The 10132-nt window shown below is 46.8% G+C and overlaps 1 protein-coding gene across 15 annotated transcripts in view; it reads right to left on the reverse strand.

Moving 5' to 3' along the window:
* Positions 1-8043, reverse strand: part of KLF12 (KLF transcription factor 12) — a 458192-nt gene extending 450149 nt beyond the window's left edge. For 4 of the 15 annotated variants that reach the window (XM_063650932.1, XM_054446218.2, XM_054446217.2 and 1 more), the window contains exon 1: positions 6934-7129. The gene's annotated coding sequence lies outside the window, so the exon portion shown is untranslated. The other 11 variants (XM_054446219.2, XM_063650935.1, XM_063650939.1 and 8 more) reach the window with 8 other exon arrangements.
* Positions 8044-10132: the final 2089 nt, after the last annotated feature.

Below are 10132 nucleotides of genomic sequence, written 5' to 3' on the forward strand. Positions count from 1 at the left end.
GTGCCAGTTATTTGAAGAGTCAATGATATAAATAAAAGCCAAGGGCTACCAGTACCTGTTTACCAAAGAGTACATATTAAACACACTAACATACGAAAAACCAAGTTCTTAACTTCTGTATTATACTAGGTATACAATAAGAAGTATTTTATTTTGTACCTACTATTTACTCTGAATGGCTGCTTGTTGTTACTGTTGTTTTAGAGACAGGGTTTTCAAGGCTGGAGTGCATTGGCTCAATTGAGCATAGCTCATTGCAGCCCTGAACTCTGGGATCAAGGGATCCTCCTGCCTCAGCCTCCCAAGTAACTGGGAATACAGGCACACGCCACCACACCTGGCCTGAATGGCAGCTTTTAAGAGAGCCATCAATACACTAGAGCAAATATTTATAAATGCAGCATGGTTTAATTCTACTATACTACAAGATTTCTTTTTGCAAGAAGAAATAAAATTTTTTTTCAGGGAAATAAAGCGAATTGAGGAATGGTTGACCAAGTTGAATATATTTAGCTACTTAGGGTGGAAAAGACCACAATAGGGGCATTTAGAACAAGGCAAATCAACAAGCAATTAACACCAGAAGGAATACTGTGAGCTGTGGGGCCTGAGAATACCGACCGGAACACAGTGTATTCTTAAAGCAGGGGATGATAAATAAGAGAGTCCCACAAAAAGTGACGTTGATGTTTGCAGTGATAATCGTGACATGAATTGGAGTCAGGCAAGATATATGTAACATGGAAAGAGTCTAAATCAGTTATATTAAAGAGCTAGTTTGAGTTTGTTTCTTTGCTCTTGCAAGGGTGTAAAAAAATTTTTTTTGTTTCTTTTTTAACTGGAGAAAATGCAGTTGCGGAGAAATCATGTAAGTGTGTGATTATAAATAGGTATTCAATAAATGTACAGATAACGTGTAAGATCCTCATTATTTACCTTTATTGTGCATTTTGTATAATGTTAGTTAAGAACAACATATAGCATGTTGCAACAATGTTTGGGTCTAACCAAGTGACTTTTAAGCCATAAATCAGACATAGCTTAATCAACACAATCTTGATTTAACTGGGGATTTGTAGTTCAATGTACTGCTCGAAATTATAGTATATCACAAATTTAATAATTCTATTTTAAAAAATTAAGGGCATTTTTTTTAATGACCAGTAGATAGAAGCTTCAGGTAACTCATTAAAGAAGTAGCCTGCAGATTTTCAATCTCTAATCATTGTTCATCTTTATTTTCAATTTTCTGTAAATGATCATGTGAACTGTAATTTCATGTGTTTTTCTTTTGACAAGCTTGGATACTTCACCTGTATTATATAAATGTTAATAATCAGTAACTTTTATACCAGCTACATTGAAACTTTTTAAGAGTGACTTTCTCAAGGTCACAGAGCAAATCTCTGGTGAGACAGGAATGGAATTCATGACCTTTGACTGCCAGAGTTTTCTACCCACACTCGGAAATTCCTTCCCCGTAAGTGTAATTTATATGCTCACTTTGAGAAGCAGGGAAGTTTATCCCTTTCAGGGGAGGGCAGTGTGGGGACGGTGGAGGTATGGCTGGAGTGCTTTTCCTATCAAATCAGTTGCCACACAAGAACTTTGTAGTTTCACAAAGTGACTTTTGGCCACATTACCTCATTTAACCCTCACCACAGCCCTGTAAACTACATATTATTTTTTCCATTTTATAAACTCAGAGAGGTTAAGAAATCTGACCAAGGTCATCCATAGTTAGCAAGCAAGAGAGCAAGAATCGAACTGAGGTATTTCTGCCACTGAAATTAGTTTTGATTCAAGGATGTATAATCTTAGAGGTTACCATTCATTGTGAAATGAAGGAAGGTTTTCTTTACATTGTTTTGGAATAATTTAACTCGGTTGCCATTTAGGTTTGTTTTCTTTAAGGGTTGTTTTTCTTTCGTTACGAGTTAGCTCGATAATTTCAAAGTGAGCACAGTATTACTAAACATAGAATTTTTTTAAAGACTGTTTTTCCCCCTTTTTTATAAACATGTGTGACTTTTTACTGTATTTCTCGGTCATGAAATTTTACTGTAATTCTTGCTCTCGTGTATGGTGTGTTTGGGTGGGTTATGTACTAATATAGATATAGGCTACAAAAACACATGTAAAAACATATAAAGATAAATACTAAATATATACATACACATTTAGATATATAAGATGATGAATATATATGTATATACAGTATGTAGTCATTCTTCAGTATCCTTGGAGGATTGACTCCAGGATCCCATCCCACAGCAGATACCAAAATCCATGGATGCTCAAGTCCGTTATAAAAAACAATGCAGTATTTGCATATAACCTGTGCATATCCTCCTACATACTTTAAATCATCTCTAGATTACTTACAATCACTTATACAATGTAAATGCTATATAAATAATTATGATTTTATTTGTATCATTTTTATTGTTGTATTTTTTTCTTGAATGTTTTCAATCTACAATTGTTTGATTCCCTTAATGCAGAACCCACGAATAAAGAGGGCCAACTGTATACATACACATCATGCCAGCAGTTACTGTGAAAGGCCACATACACTAAGAAGCATGGCAAATGTCACACTTGGGACACAATTCATGGCTGTCAAAGCCAGCAGGTAGTTATGGTGGTAGCTTCTACAGTCATTGATAGGGGTGGGGAAACTATCTCAAAGGTCTCCTAATTTATTCCCCTCTCACCTTCCATGCAGCAGTACAGCAGTAAGGGCTTCTTGCTACTTCTGCACCAGACAGCAAATGTGTTTGGAGCAGTCTAATTATTACACTAATAAATATTCAAAAATGTAGACCATGAGAGTAGCAACAAAAGAAACACATGACTTTAAGTTGAAAAAAAAAAAAAAAAAAAGACAGGAAGAAAGACCATACTAGAGCAGAATTCTTTGGGTGAATATCCTGTAATCTACTGCCGACCAAAACAAATCTTTATGGAGCAATAAGACTACTCAAGTAGCCACTTTATGACAATAAACACCCAAAATGGAAAAATCTTTTTGTAACATAATTACTGACAATATAGAGAAAAAGTAACCATTTAATCCACAGCATGTGTTCTCTACCACAAGAACTCAATAGCTGACATCAGATGGGGTGTGGCCGACCTAGGCCCTAAAAATGAATTCTGGCGGGTGGAAGTCAGGCAGCTCTCTGGGCTCGGCTTGGGATCCAGAAACTAAGCAGGTCTAACAGAGCCTAAGACTGTTGACCTTTTGGGCATAGGGCAAGGCCCATCTGTTTACTTGCTTGCTTTTGGGAGGAGTGGTTGTGGTAGATGAGTTAAGGCTGTGGTTATAGGGCGTTGCCAGGGATTTAATTTTAATATTTTTACCCTTACATTTTTTACACAGTTAAAAGTTCAAAGCTGTGCATAAATTGCAGCCGAAAAACAAATAAGTGTGAGTTTGAAATGAAAAATAAACACTGGGCAAAAATATAAGCCATTTCCAGTCTACGATCATACAGTATTTTCAAGTAGAAAATGACAGATAAGCAACTACAACCTATTTCAGACTTATTTTAAAAATTAAAGTTGTAGCCAGTGCAGTCACTGATGCCTATAATCCCAGCACTTTGGCAGGAGGTTTGCTTGAGGCCAGGAATTCAGGATCTAGCCTGGACAACACAGTTAAGACCCCATGTCTACAAGAAAATTTTTAGCTGGGTGTGGCAGCGTGCACCTGTAGTCCTGCCTACTTGGGAGGCTAAGGTGGGAGGATCCCTTGAGCCCGGGAATTTGAGCTATGATGATGCCACTGCAGTCCCGCCTGGGTGACAGAGTGAGACCTCAACTCAAAATAAAAAAAAAGCTGTTTTCTAAGCAGAAAAGGTAATAATGGTGTTGATTTTGAATAAAACTGTCTTGGGATTTTAGCTCATGTTCATTAATCAACATGCAAGTGGCAAGTAGAAAAACTTATAAACAAAAACTTTTCAAATGAGTTTGTGCCATTATTAGTTTTATAGTTTAATAAACAATCTACAGCTAGATTTATGAACTTGACTGTTTTCTCTCACAATATAAAGAAAACAAACCATCTGACACTCCAATTTAATGTGATCATTGTAATATTATTAATTTGCAAAAACATAAAGTCCCATGCTTTCCATGTTGTATAATGGAAAAAATGTCCAGGACCTTTATATGTTCATCTACTTAACAATATCCCTTCACTGGGTAAGGTTACTCCAAACTCTAGATTAACCAACACTGGCTTGAATTCAAAATGCTCTCAGCATAGGCCTAGAGGCCTAAGCACTTATGCTGTCTCTGCAGAGATAAAACACACCCATATTTAAGGCCAAATTATTTCACTAAGTTGATAACAGCCTGCTTCATGATATACCGTAACATCTAAAACTCACTGGAGCCTGTTAAAGTGCATAATTTCCCTGAACAGGAGTCAGGGAAAATATCCCTGAGCAACATGTATATTTTCACATGACCAGAACACGATGGGTATTACAGGCCAGATGCATGTTCTTCAGAATGAACGTCAAGCATCCCGATTTGTTCTCCCTTTGGCCTGGGGAGAGTGAGTACACTAGTGTTTGCAGACCTTCCCTTTCAGCACACACATAGGCTGCAGCTGTAGTAAACAACCACCAGCCAAGAGTTGCTAAGGTCAAGGTCTCAAATGCTATACCAGGACCATTTACTCCCAAATGATAGTCATTTCTGAAAAAAGAACTTCTGGTGGGGGGGGGGGGGGGGGTAGAGAATATTAAGGGCTGATTAGCACAACAATTTTTTTCAATAAATAGTAATAAAAAGCATTCTACAATAAAGTTCAGCTGACTGCACTGCTAAGTAGTAGATAAATAACTGAAGGTTTTCAAAAATAAACAGAAACCCTCAAGAATGTTTTGTTTAACCTGACATAGCTATGTTGGTTACATGGTCTTAGGTCAAAATTATGAAAATTTTATGTGAAAACATTTCAAATTTCAAGTTTTCCCAGTACATTTCATAACAGTTATTAATTGGTAGAATAATAAACCTCTTTCCTAATTTTTATATGCTCAAATTGCTCTTTCCCCAACTCAAAGGAGCTTAATATACTCAATCTAGTATCAAGACTGACCGGTCTGCAACAATAAAGATAAAACTTACCCAACTGAAACGTTTGTCCTTCAACATCCTATTTCCACTATGCTTCTACAGTTTAAAATTTTGTAACCTAAAAGTATACTCCTTTATCGGAACCAATTTCTATGTGGTCTTAAAAAATGCACACAACACGTGAATGAGGTCTGAGAATAGCACAAGCAAGCTTTTTTCCTTGGGGGGGGGGGTCCACTGTTTTAATTAAATGTCAGTTCTAAAAGCGTTTCTTAGAAGACGGTATACACCCACTCCTCAAAGTGACCACTCCTATTCCCATCACAAGCTGCTTCTTGCTAAAAGCCACCAAATTTATTTCAAAGCATTTACTTATCTAAACAACTCTATCGTCCAGTAAGAAAAGGGCATGGAGGCGTCTAGGTGGTTTTGCAGAATGACGTGTATTTGATTGGCAGATATCTACCGAAGTCACTAGATGCACACGTACTAAATGTAAATAGAGTTGCTCGTCTCTCCGATGTTACCGGGAAACACAGAATCTTAACGCTGGTGTAAAACAAAATATCAGAGTGCTCGGCAGAGAATTCCATTAGCCAGTGGAATTATCTAAAACAATCCATACAGAACGACACTTAAGCCATCTATACAGTTAAATTAGAGTGCTGACAATACTAACTACGCAAACTGTTTATCCAGATTACACATTCCGTTGTATTAATACTCTTTTAACTCAACATAGTCAGCTTTTATCAGCTGAAATTAGACTATTACTATTAAAGTATGCAAAACTCGAAGCGCAGGGTGAAGGGGGTTGGGAAGCTGCAGGGCATATAACAAAGGAATTGGTACTTTTTCCAAGCATTTGCCTCAAATGCACTGCGAAACAAAACTGTTGAGTGCACCCCACCCTTTTCCCCAAAGATAAAAGTTTTCAAAGTTCTTGCAGACAGCTCGCTACCCAACAAAAGCAGGATTGATTCTCCCCGTAGGGGAGCATCTAACGTGAACACTAACTAATGTCGCGGAGGTCAAGTCTGAACACTCAGAGTGAGCTTCTGAGGCAAGAAGTGGCTCCCAGGCCGGCTCTGCGGGTTCCCGGCACGGGTGGACGTGCAAAGTTGCCCCTTGTCAACTCCGGCCAGGTCCCCCGTAATTGAAAATAACAGCCACCGGCCAGCCCCTGGCTACTTGCATGGACCAGGCACTGTAGCAAGTGACAGTTACACATCATTACGACCAGAGACAATAATGAATGTAGCACCAGGAGCACTATTCATGCCAGCAGTGTCATCTCCGCCTTAACCCCTTCCCCTCCACTCTCTCCAGCGCACACACACAGCCCACACGGCTCCGGTGCGGAGCTATTCATCCACCCCGCTCGAGGCCGGGGGGCCAACTACTTCCACGAGCACCCCCCCCCCAAGTTCAGCCCTGGGGTTTTATTTCTCATCCTTGGCAACTGTCAGGCAAACACTGCAACCAACAATTCCACTGGGGTAGAAAAACACTTGCTTAATTCACGTTACTTGATAACTTCTTCTGGAAAAAAAAATTAGGGGAGGTGGGGAAGAAACCTCCTTCTTTCTTCTCCACGAATCCGACCGACGCTACTTGCTTTGCAACAGCATCGCCCTTCCCCGGCCCCCTCCCGCTTCCCAGCACTTTCCCCCTTTAAGAACACAGACCAACCAAAATGATTTAACTTGAGCATATGACAGAAGGAAAATAAAACACGTTAAGAGAATACGGTCTGATTTGGGATGGCAAAAAAAAAAAAAAAAAAAAAAGAGGAGGGGGTTGTTTATTTTGATAAGAAACGGAATCGGCACAGACCTGAACAGAAGCTGCAGAGCAGGAGAAATTGTTTTCTTTCCCTCACACAGAGTCCCCCTCTCTCTCTCTCCCTTTCTCTCTCTCACACGCGCGCGCGCGCACACACACACACACTCGCACACACACGGCGTCACCCGCGCACACGCACACGCAGAGCCTCTCAGCGGCTCTCTGCAGTTCTCAGGAAATGAATGGGGGGCAACCTGGGGAACTGTTGTACTTGCAAATGACTTACCCGGATCACATGATGCGCTAAATGTAGGGTGGGCCGGTGGGTGGAGGCTGCCGAGATGCGAGCCCGGGTCTAGTGTGGGGAGCCTCGCCAGGCCCGCATCGAATTACCCCGGGGCCCAGCCGAGGGGGTTGCAGGACGCCGCTTCTCCTCCCTCGCAGCCCGCAGCTCAGGAAACCGGAGAGGCGCTTGGGGTGGGGTGGGGTGGGGTGAGGTGAGGGGGGGCCGAAAACAAGAAACCCCCAAACAAAAGAGCTCCGGGTCCTCCTCCCCAGAAACAAAGCCCCGCCGCTGCGGGCGAGCCCCGGGGTGGGGCCGAGGGCGGGGGCGGCGGCGGGGAGGGGCTCGCTCAGCAGGCGCTAAGTCGCTTTATTGCCATAAAATGGGGCCCCCGAGCCGCTCCGCCCGAGGATTAGGAGGCGGGCTCTGAGTGTGATGGTTGAAATCCCCTGTGGGAAACTAACCCCTCCCCGCTCGCAGAGGTAGAAGGCAACACCCACTGCCCAGCCCTCGCCTCCCCGCCCGGACCGCCGGGCTGGGTCCGCGGCGCCTCCACCCCGCCCCACCCCGCCCCACCCCTGCCCCCGCCCTCCGGCCCCGGGCCTCGGCAGCGCTTCCCTTTCACCTGCACCACTTTGCTGCGGCACCCCAAATAACCCACACATGGCCCTGGGAGCTCGGGGAGTCGTCGGCCGAGGGGGCCTGCGGGGGCTCGCGGCGGGAGGGACCCCTGGCGGGCAACTCGCTGGGCAAGGACTCGCGCCGAGCCGCGAGAAAGTCCCCTCTTTTGTGTCAGAGCGCGCCAGGCAGGCTTAGGAGAATTCGGGGACACAGAAAGCGTGCAGCCCGCTTGGGCCCCCACCCCTCGCCGCACCCGCCCGGGTGGGGGCGCGCAGTGGAGGGAGGGGGCTGTCGCCCGGGTCGTCCCGCCGGCTCGCCCGCCAGCGAACTTGGAAAGGTGTGGGCGGAGCCGGCCCGGACTGTGGGGCAGCTCGCGGGGACCGCCCCCGGGCGCCGGGCATCGCCCGCGCCGGGCAACAATGGGGTCAGGCAGGGGCAGCCCCGCGGGCGGTGCCCTCCGCGCGCCGGTGGGGCGGGTGGGGCAGGCGGAGGGCCGGGCGCGGCTGGCAGGGGAGTCATTGTTTGGGTTCCGGAGCGACGCACGTCGCGGGCGAAGCGGGGGCGCCCCTTCTCCCTGCGCTTCACCTTGGCGGGATGAATGGGGGCGAGGCGGAGATGCGCGCCTGGCCTCGCCACCCCAGCGAAGGGGCCCCTGCCTGCGCCAGTTCTGTGGGAAAGCAGGCAAACTTGCAGGACTGGGGCAGAGGAAGCGGGATCTGCAGACCCCCGCGGGGCCCGGGGGCGGCGGGGAAGGGAGTCCAGCCCCATTGCCCCGCGCCCAGAGCGGAGCCCCAAGAAGCGGGCGGCCCGGAGCCGAGTCCTTGACGCTTTCCCCGGCAGCCCCTCCCTCCCCGCCTCCGCGCCCCGGGGAGCGGATCCGCGGGATTGTGGGGCGGGAGAGGGAGGAGGCGGCCGGGCGCCCCTGCAGTTCCCGCGGCGGCTCAGAGGGCGCGGGGTCGGCGCCGAGCCGGAGGGTCGGCGGGGGCGGGGAGCAGACGGGGCGGAAGCGGCCGGGCGGGCGGAGGCGGGAGGCTGCCGGCCCGCCTCTTCACCATCCTAGGTGAGCGCGGCGCTCCAGGCACGACAGTACGCCCCTGCCCCGTGCCCCCGGCCCGGCCTGCCGCGCGTGGGAAATCGCCAGGGCGGTGGGAAGGCCGGGAAGGGGAAGTTTGTGTGCAGACAGAAAGCTTTGCTGTACTGTGGCGTGGAGTGGGGTGGGAAGAGAAACAAGGGAGAGGCCGAGAAACAGGAAATGAGAGCGAAGGCACGAATGTGAGCCAGGGCCAGCCGGGCTCCTCATCCGTGTGGCGGTTTCCAGCCACTTCAGGCGCGGTGTGCGTTCCTAATGACAACAAAGGCGGCGTCTGCCTGGTGCGTTCTCTGCCTCTTGCCACTCCTAGGTTCTGGGGAAAATGGAATGGGTGGTCCAATCTAGAGGAGGGGTCCCACAGCCTAAGATGCGTCTTAGGAAGACAGCAGGATGCAGAGGAGGGGTCTGTCCTGGTCTTGAGGTTTCGAAGAGGAAGAAATGTCTGAAATTTGTGGAAAACTGCTCGAGTGAAGTAGCCTCAGCGGCGGGAGCGGGAAGGCGCGGGCGCAGCGAGGGCGTCGGGAACCCAGTGGGACTGGGGGGTGAGGGGTCGGTCGCTGGGGTCCGGTCTCTGTTCCGGGGAACGCAGCCGCAACTCCCACTCCCTGATCCGATCCTGGGCCTAGGGTAAACAGCCCCTTACACTCCACTACACCTGGATGGAAACGACGTGAAAACACAAGTTTGAAAAGCAGTAGAATATCAACAACTGCGCAGGATTTCAACGAGAAACTTGCCTCTACTAGAATCACTGTGAAGTTTCCTTCTAGGTGGGGCAGGGAGTGAAGGAAGGGAGTTTCACTGTAAGGGTGGAAGGATGCTGTAAGAAATTATGTCATCGTGGCAGTTCTTGTACTAACAGCTCTTTCTCGAGTGAGCTGAGTGGCGGATAGACCATAAATATATTCTATAGCGAGTGCTTCTGCACGTGGAAAAGCAAACTGCACTCCCTTCCTATGGCAACAGCCACGGGCTTGTTAGGAGAGTGATGAAAGATAGAAAACAAACTACAAGAATCCATTCCAGAGGGATAAGGAAACTAGGGGTAGGTCAAGGTTAGTATCTAGAGTCTGGATACCCTGTGTGGTTAAAAGAAAAAGTACATCAAGCATTGGGGGGGAAAAGATGCAGATTTTAAAAATTGTTGACAGATATGGAGTAGAAATCTTAAATTAAGGCAACTTCCTAGCTATGAAAAGGGAAAGAAGAGAAAAACAGATTTAGAAGAGAGAATCACTTCATTGTGTGGACTTGGG

The sequence above is a fragment of the Pongo pygmaeus genome, chromosome 14, assembly GCF_028885625.2.
Source record: "Pongo pygmaeus isolate AG05252 chromosome 14, NHGRI_mPonPyg2-v2.0_pri, whole genome shotgun sequence".
Lineage (NCBI taxonomy): Eukaryota > Metazoa > Chordata > Mammalia > Primates > Hominidae > Pongo > Pongo pygmaeus.